Below are 12025 nucleotides of genomic sequence, written 5' to 3'. Positions count from 1 at the left end.
TAGAGGTGTATTTTTAAACTTCCACATGTATGGGGATTTCCTAGTTGTCTTTTTTGTGATTGACTTCTAGCTTATTTGAATTGTGGTCAGAGAACATGCTCAGATGACTTCAATCCTTTGAAAGGTGTTAAGACTACTTTATGGCCCAGTGTGTAATTTGTGTGAATGTTTTGTGTATCCTGGAAGAGAACTTGCAATCTGCAATTAGTTTTCCATGTGCAGGGATATCTGCCCATAAATGTTTAACAACTGGCTTCCTGGGGAAAGGGAATAAAACTCTGATTTGTAGCCCTTGCCTACCATGCTATAAATACTCCCATTATGGTCAACTGCAAGCTACCAGTGTGATAGCAACTGGCTTGCAAACATCTTGAAAATTTAAATTTGGCTCTCGCAAGAGGATACAAGCCAGCTCCAGCACACCACTGTGACTATATATGTCCATACATTTAAGTTGTTCAAATTTTCTATATCCTTCTAATTATTTGTTCTATCGGTTTCTGTTAAAAAGTCTGTTAAAATCTCCTACTGTTTGGGATTTTGCTATTTATCCTGGTAGATCTGTTAATTTTTGCTTTATTCATTTTAAGACAATATTAGTAGATACAAATGTAGACTTGTTATATTTTCCTGGTGAATTTAACTTTTTATTATAGTGAAGAGTTACCTTTATCTTGAGGAATGATTTCACCTTAAAGTTTTCTTTGTCTGATACTATCTCTGTATCAATTTACTCTCTGTTGTTGTTTGTGAGCTATGTCCTTTCGCCACCTTTTTACTTTTAACCTTTCTGTATTATTATGCTTCATATTTGTCTCATGGAAACACCAGATAATTAGGTTTAAAAAATATATATAAACAATAGCAATCTTCGTCTTTTAATTAGAAATTTTAGTCAACGTGTATTTAATATAAATTTATAGATTTAAAAATATGTTACTATGTGATTTTATTTGTCCTTATAGTTCATATTTCTTTTTTTCTTACCTTTCTTGCATGCTTTTTGATCATTTGAGTATTTTTACTTCATTTTGTGCCCCACCTTTAGTTTAGAATTTATACACACTTTTATGATTCTGTTAGCAGTTGCCCTAGAGATTGCAATATATTACAGACTTATGAAAATCTAAAGTTAAATGGTAGTTTTACCCTCTTCAAGGCAAGACCAGGCAAAGACCTTAGAAAGCCTTAACTTTTTGTTTATTCTGGTTGGAGTTTGTGAGGTTTCTTGAATTTGTGACTTGATGTCTTTCATCACTTTCTCTGCCATGGTGTTGCTTCAGATATTGCTTCTGTTTCATTCTTTCTTTATTCTCCTTCTGGGACTCCAATTTCACATATGTTAGAAGGTATATCACAGCTTATCACCTTCATATATTGTATCTTTGCTTTTGTATTTTCAGACTTTTGTTTCTTCATATTTCATTCTGTATATTTTCTTCTGATATGTTTTCCAGTTGACCAATACTTTCTTCATCTGTATATAATTTGTTATGAAACCCGTCCATTAAACCCTTAGGTTATTGTACTTTTAGTTCTACAATTTCTGTTCTTTTTAAAATCTGCTGTGCCCTTTTTATAGTTCCCAGTTCTCTGCTAAAGTTCTGAAACTTGTCTTTTATTTTCTTGAACATGATAAGCATATTAATATTTTTTTTGCTGATAACTCCAATATTTGAAAGCCCTGCATACCTGTTTTTATTATCTGTTGTTTCTGCTGGATTTCCTCCATGATATCCTGTCTTTTAGTGTGCTTGTTTATTTTAATTTTTAATGGGTATTTAGTGTTATATTAACTACCTCCAGAGAGGATTTAAATTTGCTTCTGCCAGGGTACACATTGCTAGTGCTTGAGCGTTCTAGCAGTCTGTGATTGCCTTCATTCAATTTCAGGAATTGAGATGATTAGAAGCTGGACTTCAGTCCATGTGACGGCTGCTCTATTTCTGGTTCACGCTGACTCCTAGGATGCAGCCTTTTGTGGTTTTCACTCCAAAGCACAGAGACTTTAATAGGGCCCCCAGCCTTGGCAGGTCTCATATTCAAATAATTGTTCACTAGCCCAATAAGGCTGTCAAAAGGCTGCTCAGCCTTTTAGACATTCGGCATCTCTTCCAAATTGGCAGGCAACTCCAGGAAAAGTCGTTTGAAATGCTGGGCTCACCTCTCCGGATTTCTGTCTGTTCCCAGACCTTAGCCTTATAATTCTTCACTGCCTTTGTAACATTCCAATGCCTTTAAGCAGATTTAAAATATTTGGACCAGCTTTCTAACTTACTCAGTGAGTGAGTGAGTTGGAGATACTTTAATGTGCCATTACCAGGAATGAAAGTCTTAGTAGACACTATTTTTTTAATCTCTATCTTTTTAGATAAGGAAACTGGGCTCAAAGAGGTTAAGTAACCTGCCCAAAGTCACATAGGAGTAAATGATGGTACTGGTTCGAACATAATATCTGACTCCAAAGCCTGTGTGCTGAATTATTATAGTATTAGTATAATGCCACTAGGCAGCCCACCTGCTTGGCTTAAAGTTCCTTGTGCATTGGTCTCTGCTTTCTCCCTGCAACTGGCCTCACCTTCCCCTTCTCTGTTCCCCAGGGACCCCATAGAACCCATCCATACCTCTGTGGCCTCTCCTTTAGCCTCATTCAACATCATGCAGGTCTCTCCCCAGGGACAGGGCAGAACTGTGCAGAAAACAGAAGTTCAGGTGCGATCAGGGCACAGTGAGATGGGGGTGGGATTAGACGTTGCCTCCCTTTACCGGGGCTTTGGGTAGCAGTTGAGTTCGCATGCTCTTTATTTGGAAACTCTCCACCCCTTGCTGACTCATATTTGGCTTGAGTCAACTCACACTCTCAGGATTTGCACCTTTATCTCCTGAGGCTGCTATAGAATGGGAGGGGCCACATGAAGCACCTGACAATTCTCTCTGCTGAATTTCCTTGTGTGAGGACACCTCTGTCTCACCAGCTGGCCCAGATGATCTTGGACCGGGAATGTGACTGGCTCCTCAGAGCTTCCTGGCAGCCCCAGTGTGAGCAGCAGGGTCACATCCTTGTCCTTAAGGGCTTCCCACACTTCGCCCCTTTCACAGGGAAAAGAGGCCATCAGTCATAAAGGCTGTGTCTGAAAAAAATATATGGCAATAACCTAAATGTCCCTTGGTGGATGAATGGATAAATAAAATGTGATATACATTAATATATGTTATATATTGCATTATATATATATATATATATATATATATATATACACACACACACACACACACACACCATGGAATATTATTCAGCCTTAAAAATGAAATCCTGCCAGGTGTGACAACATGGATGAACCTAGAGGGTATTATGCTAAGTGGAATAAACCAGACAGAAAAAGACAATTGCCGCAGGATCTCAGTTATACGTGGGATCTGGAATAGTCAACCTCAGGAAGCAGACAATAGGATGGTGGTTGCCAGCGGATGGCGAGAGGGGCATATGGGGCAAGGTTGTTCAGAGGGTACAAAGTTTCAGTTATGTAAGATGAAATAATTCTAGAGATCTAATGGTGACTAGAATCAACAACACTTTATTGTACACTTAAAATTTGCTAAGAGGATGGATCTTAAATGAAATTTTCTCACCACACACACAAACACACATAAATGGTAACTGTGTGAGGTGTTGGATATGTTAATTAGCTGGATTGTGGGGATCATTTCACAACATATATCAAAACATCACGTTATACACCTTAGATATACATAATTTTTTTTTGAGACAGGGTCTCACTCTGTTGCCCAGTAAGGAGAGCAGTGATGCAGTCAATTGTTCACTGTAACCTCAAACTGCTGGGCTCAAGAGATCCTCCTGCCTCAGCCTCCTGAGTAGCTGTGACTATAGGTGTACGTCCCATGCCCAGTAATTTTTTAAATTTTTTGTAGAGATGAGATCTTGCTATGTTGCCCAGCCTGGTCTCAAACTCCTGGCCTCAAGCGATCCTCCCACCTTGGGCTCCCAAAGCACTGGGATTACAGGTGTGAGCCAACTGTGCCCAACCTAGATATATACAATTTTTATATGTCAATGATTCCTCAAAGCTGTTAAAGAAATAACACCCAAGCACAGTAGTGTGCACCTGTAGTCCCAGTCACTCAGGAGGCGGAGGCAGGAGGGTTACTTGAGCCCAGGAGTTTGAAGCTAGCCTTAGCAACATAGTAAGATCTCATTTCTTCAAACTAAATAACAGTGTATACTGGTGTATCTAACATATGTAGAAATAAACTATATTACAACAAAAATGGCAGAGAGAGGGAGATGTAAATGAAATTATACTGTTGTATAGTTCTCACATTTTTCTCGAAGTGGTAAAACACTAATTCAGGATGCATTCATTGTAATACAGTCAAATATGTATTATAATCCCCAGATTAAGAATTAGAAAAAGTATGAAAAGGCATAAAGGATATAAAATAGAATAAAAATTATATTCAATTCATCCAAAAGATTAAAGGAAAGGAAAACCAGAAGGGCTGAATAGAAAACAGATAGCAAGATAATAGACAATCATATTAAATGTAGTCTCTTAAATTCTCCAATGGAAAGAGATTGTCAGACTGGATTAATGAAAAAACAAGAAAGCAATCATACTATTTTTTTTTACAAGCAACACACTTTAAATATAAGCACAGAGACAGATTGAAAATAAAAGGTTGCAGAAAGATATACCCTGCACACAGCAACTATGAGAAAGCTGGTGTGGCTACATTATTAACCAAGCAGGTTATAATACCAAGATCACTACCAAAGATAAAGAGGGACATTTCTCAATAATAAAAGGGTCAATTCATCAAAAAGACATAATCCTAAATGTGTATGGGTCTAATAACAGAACTGAACATACAAGGAGAACAAAAACCTGGCAGAACTAAAAGGAGAAGTAAGCAAACCCACAGTCATGGTTGTAAATTTTAATGCCGCTCCCTTGGCAATTGATTTTCTAAAAAGAACACAAAGGCACTGGTAAGGATATGGAAGAATTGAACAATACTCTCAACCATCTTGACCTAATTGACATATATAGAACATTCCACCCTACAACAGCAGAGTACACATTTTCTTCAAGAGTACTTGGAACAGTCACCAAGATAGACCATATTCTTGGGCCACAGAACAAATCTCAATTTATTTCAAAAGGTTGAAATCGTACAGAGTGTATTTTCAGACCACAATGGGCAGGTCCTCCTATTAGCCTGTTGTTTGGAGCCCTCTCTGCATGAGATGCATTCTACTGGGGACATTCTGTTCTGATGTGACTGTCCAGGACACCACATTACATTTCATTGTCATGTCTCCTTAGGCTCCTCTTGGCTGTGTGAGTTTCTCAGACTTTCCTTATTTTTGATGACTTTGGCAGTTCTGAGAAGTGCTGGTCAGGTATTTTGTGAGATGTCCCTCTGTTGGGATTTGTCTGATATTTTTTTCTTGATTAGACTGGGGTTACATTTGATGTGCCTCAATTCATTGCTGTCATTATTCTTTTTTTGAGGCTCAGATTGTTGCATTTTTGGCTGGCTGGAGCCTCTTCAAGTCAACTCCCGTGTCCTTTTAGAAAGACCTTGGTCGTCTTTGATTTCTTGGATTTCTGGCATGACTAGATTTTGTAGGCTCTTTCTCTGCATTTCTTGCCACAAACCTGGGATCAGCCATTTCTCCAGGGAGCCCTAATTCCTTTTAGAGAGAATGATTTAAAGACCATAGTCAGGCACGAGGGATGCTCTTGCCACTGGGTTGTTGCTGTCGTTCCTGAACATTTTCTGTGGACAGAGCTGGAAAAGAAATATTTTAGAAAGTAAAAAAGCAAATTATGAGTACATGCCAATATTTCCCCCTTAAAGTTAAAATCATACGGTTTTAACTTCTTTGGTTTAACATTTGTATCTCTTTTTTCTTCATCTTGGTTGCTAATAATGTGATCACTGTTATTTATTTGCTTTCCATTCCATATATAAAATAAATTGAAAATAGTAATGCCAGTGCTATTGCTAATAATATGATCACTGAGTGCCGTTTAAGATTTCTTTGCAGTTCTTTTGTCCTGAGGGGCTATTCCCCTAGGAAAGCGCTGTCAAACTGCTGTGTTTAATTGTGCCTCCGACTTGGCACACACTCGGGGTATTTGTTTCATGTTGGCACCCATTGTTAGGAATTGCTTTGTGGCGTTTTCTTTCTCATGGCTTGCCAAGAGAAGGGAAAACAGACTCCAACTGGTAGCCCTGGGTGCTTGCTCAAAGGAAGCCTTTTTACTCTCAGTTCACAAAGGAAAAACTCTTGAATCAATGTTGATCAGACTTCCACTGCGCCCTCGCCCAAGGCCCGAACTTCTGGAGAACAGGGTTCCCTCTGAGGTGGGAAGTCAGGGGAGCCGACGGGGTTCCAGGGAAGAGGTTGGTGTCAGCCAGCAGTTCAGCACAGATCTGAACAAAATCACTGTGCAAAACAGAACAAAACAGAATTACTATGCTTCATAGAAGATGCACTCTCTGAAACATTTACTATCATTTTCTTCTTTCAAGGAAAAAATCTAGTAGATTTGATAGCAAAGCGTTGCAAGATAAAAACTTATGCAGTGGATGATCTCCCCCTGCCACGGGATAAAAACTTAGGCAGGTGCCATTGTCCTTCTTGCTCCTGAAGGGGTATAAGTTCACTTTACGTCACAAAACACAGTCCCAAGTCAGAGCCAGTTATGAGTCCACCTCAGATTCACTCAGGAATGTCAACAGGGCTGACAGATTTGGCTGTTAAAGAGACAACGAACTCTTTTTAGTGTCAGGCGGTTTATTATTCACATAGACAGCAACAGCAAGGTCGGCAAAGGTGTCAGCCCCCTCTGTCCTTTGTTCAACAGGATGGGACCAGGTGACAATGTGGCACGGTTGTACCCTATGGCTGAGACACCAGTTTCGTGTTAGAGCTGAGCAGTTTGCTGGGCTGCAGCTACCCCGTAAGACAGGTGAGGCCGAAAGCCTCATGATGTGAAACGGCCTGAAGACGGTCCTCGTGGAAGAGAGGGGCACCTTCTCCGAATCTCCCTCTGTCCTCATGTTCTGGGAGGCCGCAGGGCACTCTGCCAAGGCGTGGGTCAGCGGTGGTCAGGCCTTGCCTGCATGGCCGATGTAGAGACACGCGTGGCCTCCAGGACACTGGGGAGAAAACATGCCCCTTGCGAGGGTTAACACTTCTTTTCCTCCCCCTCTAAGGCGAGCGTGCAGTCAGTCCAGGAAGGCGATTGTGGGTGGATTCAGCCTCCATGTCCCTGCTTGCATCCTTCCCTGCTTATAGCTGCTGTTTTGACCCCGACAGGGTCACAAGGGAGGAGGTGGAAGAGGTACGAGGGTGAGGGAGTCCCCGCATGGCTGATGCCTCCCCATTTTCTGATGCTGGCCAAAGTCCAGAGCTGATCCTCCTCTTTCGGGGGAACTCTCCAGTAGCCTTCAGAGGATCTGACGCTGGGTCTCTTTGATCCACAGCAAGTACTTGCGTCTGCCCTTCCCAGATAGACTCTAGAGGTGCAGCCTCCTCTGTGCTGAGGCCACAGGCTGCTTTAGCTTTTCCAGACACGAAATGGAGAACAGTTCACTCTCTTTTAAAAATTTCAATAGATTTGGGGGGTACAAATAGTTTTTGTTACATGGATAAATTGTGTCATGGTGAAGTCAGGGCTTTTAGTGTACCTGTCACCCGAATAGTGTTACTTTGTACCCAATAGGTAATTTTTCATCCCTCCCCCTCCCACACAGTCGCCCACGTCCATTACACCACTGTCCGTGGCCACACTTACCCGTCGCTTAGCTCTCGTGTAGAAGTGAGAACACGTGCTATTTGTTTTTCTGTTGCTGAGATACTTCACTTAGGATAATAGTCTCCAGTTCCATCCGAGTTGCTATAAAAGACATTATTTCATTCTTTTTTGATGGCTGAGAGTATTCCAGGGTGTGTGTGTCTGTGTCTTTATCCACTCATCAGCTGATGGGCACTTAGGTTGATGCCCTACCTTTGCAAATGTGAATCGTGCTGCAGTAAACATATGGGTGCAGGTGTCTTTTTGATACAACGGCTTCTTTTCCTTGGGGTAGATACCCAGTAGTGGGATTGCTGTGAATGGTAGGTCTACTTCTAGTTCTTCGAGGCATCTCCTCTGTTCTGTTTTTCATAGAGGTTGTACTAATTTACATTTGCACCAACAGTGCATAAATGTTCCCTTTTCACTGTGTCTGAGCCAACATCTATTGTTTTTTGACTTTTTAATGGTGGCCATTCTGACAGGGGTAAGGTGGTATCTCATTGTGGTTTTAATTTGCACTTCTCTGATGATTAATGATGTTGAGCATTTTTTCATATGTTTATTGGCCATTTGCATATTTTCTTTTGAAAACTGGCTATTCATGTCTTTTACCCATAGAACAGTTCCCTCTTGCTTGACTGCAGGGAGCATGTCTAGCTCTCCAGAGGGAAGAGCATAAGAAGCTCTGCCCACCATCCCACCTCCTTGGGAGAGACTGGGTTTCCCCTCCCTTTTCTCCCAAAACCTTTATACTTGAAGTGGGTGACTGGATTCAGGAGACACAGAATCAGCTGTGACTATCTCCTTTGTAAATTTTGCATTTGATGATCTAGCTCTGGAAGTTCACATCTTTTGCAATTTTGAGTTTCAGTGGAAAATTTTAATACCACATTATTCACATGCTAAAATATTTGTCCCTTTTGAGTATCATAGACTCATGGTCTTTCACAAACTGAGCTACTCCATTGATCATAATTTTATTTTTGTATTTATTTTTTTGAATTTTTAAATTTAAATTTTTAAATTTTATCATATTTCTTTTAGAGACAGGGTCTTGCTCTGTCCCCTAGGCTGGAGTTCAATGGCACCTCATTAGAACCTGGGAGGTGATGTGAAACATCCTAACAACTGCATAGCTCATAGCTCACTGCAGCTTCTAACTGGCCTCAAGCAATCCTCCCACCTCGGCCTCCCAGAATGCTAGGGTTATAGGTGCAAGCCACTGTGCCCAGCCTCTTCTTGTTTTTGATGCTCAGATTGCCACTCTTTGGCCAGTGGATGTCCCTTTAAGCTGGCTCTTTGTTTTTTATAGTGCTATATCTCCAATTAGCCTTTCAAAACACTCTTGCTTTTTGACAGCAAGATGTTCTAGGCCCATTTTAAGGTTCTCTGCCTCAAACATGGAATCTGTTACTCTTTGCAAGGAGCCTCGGCCCTGTATTATTCAAACATCCTATTAGAGACCAAAATATGGGCCATAGGAATACATATTTTTATGGTTTCACAAGAATATTGAGAGCATTGTGGGATGACAGAACAAAAAAAATTACTGGCCAGGCACAGCAGCTCACGCCTGTAATCCTAGCACTCTGGGAGGCCGAGGAGGGAGGATGGCTTGAGGTCAGGAGTTTGAGAACAGCCTGAGCAAAGAGTAAGACCCCATCTGTACTAAAAATAGAAAAGATTAGCTGGGTGTGGTGGCGCATGCCAGTAGTCCTAGCTACTTGGGAGGCTGAGGCAGGAGGATCACTTGAGCCCAGGACTTTGAGGTTGCTGCGAGCTAGGCTGACGCCACAGCACTCTACCCAGGGCAACAGAGGGAGGCTCTGTCTCAAAAAATCCAAAAATTATGTTTTATTTAAAAACAAAGCTCATAAAAAAAACCCCCAAAACAAAGCTCATGAATTTATGCAGATATTTTAAACTTAATTATAATTTACTAAGCCCTTTCTTATAATAATATGTCTTTTATTTTCCCTTTTCTGAGGTAGACTCTTTTCTCTGTAATATAGAACATCTTTTTACTACATTTTATGTATTTTGCTTTAAAATATTATAACAAGCCATGAGTTTAATAATGTTATCTAAAGCTTTGGAAGCTTTAATTTTCTAAAACAAAATTATCGAAGAATATTATAAAAAAATATCCATAATCCTTTAGTTGTTGTACTATTTCACTTTTTTTTTTTTTTTTTTTTGAGACAGAGCCTCACTCTGTCGCCCTGGGTGGGGGTACAGTGGTGTCATCATAGCTCACTGCAACCTCCAACTCCTGGGCTCAAGCAATCCTCTTCCTTCAGCCTCCCAAGTCGCTGGGACTACAGGCACATGCCACTGTGCCCGGCTACATTTTCTGTTTTTAGTAGAGACAGGGTCTCGCTCTTGCTCTGGCTGGTCTCGAACATCTGAGCTCAAGTGATCCTCCTGCCTCGGCCTCCCAGAGTGCTGGGATTACACTGCGCCCGGCCTACTATTTCACTTTAACAGCTTTATTGAGGTAAAATTGACATATAATAAGCTGCATGTTCCAAGTGTATAATTTGGTAAACTCTGACATGTATTAATACTACAATGTGAAACCATTACCACATGGAAGATGACGAACATCAGCGTTATCCCTCAGAAGTTTGTTCAGACCCTTTTATTTTTTTGTATTTGCTTTTATTGTTAATTTTTTTCACTCAGATGCTTCTTTCTAATGAATTGACCACTCTATTTCCGAGATGGCCAACAGACTATAGAAACGGAATTCAACAGGTTCTTGCTTGAAACCACCAACTTCAGCAAACTGCTGGCCTTGATCCAGGGCCAAATGTCAGACCCTGTTAAATCCCTTCCTTTTGCCCATTTCCTCCTCAGCCTCCCACCCCTTTCCCCAGGCAACCACTGATCTGCTTCCTCCTGCTACAGATTGCATTTTCTAGAATTTTGTATAAATGGCTTCGTACAGTATGTACTCTCTTTTTGTCTTGCTACTTTCACTCAAGAATTGAGATTCATCCAAGTTGTTATTTACATCAATAGTCCGTTCCTTATTATTGATGGGTAGTATTCCATTGCAAGGATATAGCATAATTTGTTTATCTGCTTACTTATTGATATGTGTCGTTTCCAAGTTTTGGTTGTTACAAACAAGACTGCTGAGAACATTCATGTGCAAGTTGTGTGGACATATGATTTCATTTATCTTAGTTAAATACCTAGGAGCGGAATGGCTGAATTTTATGGTATTTATATTTTTCACTTTTTAAGAAGCCACTACACTGTTTTCCAAACTGTTTTAAGCATTTTGCATTTTCACCAGGGGAAGGTGAGAAGTGTAGTTGTTCTATATCCTAACAATTGGGATGGTCAGTCTTCCTAATTTTAGATGTTATAACAGGTGTGTGTTGGTATCTCATGATTTAATTTGCATTTCTCTAATGACTAATAAGCATCCTTTCATGTGCTTATTGCCATCTATACATCTTTTTGTTTTGGTGAAGTGTCATTAAGTGTTTGGTAGAATTCACCAGTGAAACCATCTGGGCCTGGAGTTTTCTTTGTGGGAAGAGTTTTAAACTTTTCAATTTCTTTAATAAATATAGGGCTATTAGGTTATCTACTTTTTCCTAGAATGAGCTTGGGTAATTAATTTTTTCCAGAGAATTTGCCTGTTTTCTCTAAGTTGTTGAGTTTATTGGTGTAAGTTGTTCATAATATCCCCTTATTTATACATCTGTGGAATCTATAGTGACATTGTCTCTTTCATTCTTTATATTCATTATTTGTGTCATTTTTCGTTTGTTCTGATTAGTCTGAATAAAGGTTTATGAAGTTTGTTGATCTCCAAGAACCTGCTTTTTTAGGCTGGATGTGGTAGCTCACACCTGTGTAATCCTAGCACTCAGGGAGGCCGAGGTGGGAGGATCACTTGAGGTCAGGAGTTTGAGACCAGTCTCAGCAAGAACGAGACTCCATCTCTACTAAAAATAGAAAGAAATTAGCCAGGCAACTAACACAGAAAAATTAGCCAGGCGTGGTGGCACATACCTGTAGTCCCAGCTACTGGGGAGGCTGAGGCAGGAGGATCACTTGAGCCCAGGAGTTGGAGGTTGCTGTGAGCTAGGCTGATGCCATGACACTCTATCCTGGGCAACAGAGTGAGACTCTGTCTCAAAAACAAACAAACAAACAAACAAAAAAGAAAACAC

The 12025-nt window shown here is 40.4% G+C and overlaps 1 non-coding gene across 1 annotated transcript; it reads right to left on the bottom strand.

The window, feature by feature from the left end:
• Positions 1–10515: 10515 nt before the first annotated feature.
• LOC123633767 lies at positions 10516–10644 on the bottom strand. Its single transcript, XR_006733773.1, has one exon. It is a non-coding gene; the product is annotated as a small nucleolar RNA SNORA2/SNORA34 family (small nucleolar RNA).
• Positions 10645–12025: the final 1381 nt, after the last annotated feature.

The sequence above is a fragment of the Lemur catta genome, chromosome 2 (assembly GCF_020740605.2).
Source record: "Lemur catta isolate mLemCat1 chromosome 2, mLemCat1.pri, whole genome shotgun sequence".
NCBI lineage: Eukaryota > Metazoa > Chordata > Mammalia > Primates > Lemuridae > Lemur > Lemur catta.
Note: the sequence above shows the minus strand (reverse complement) of the source record. Positions and strands in the feature narration are given on the sequence as shown.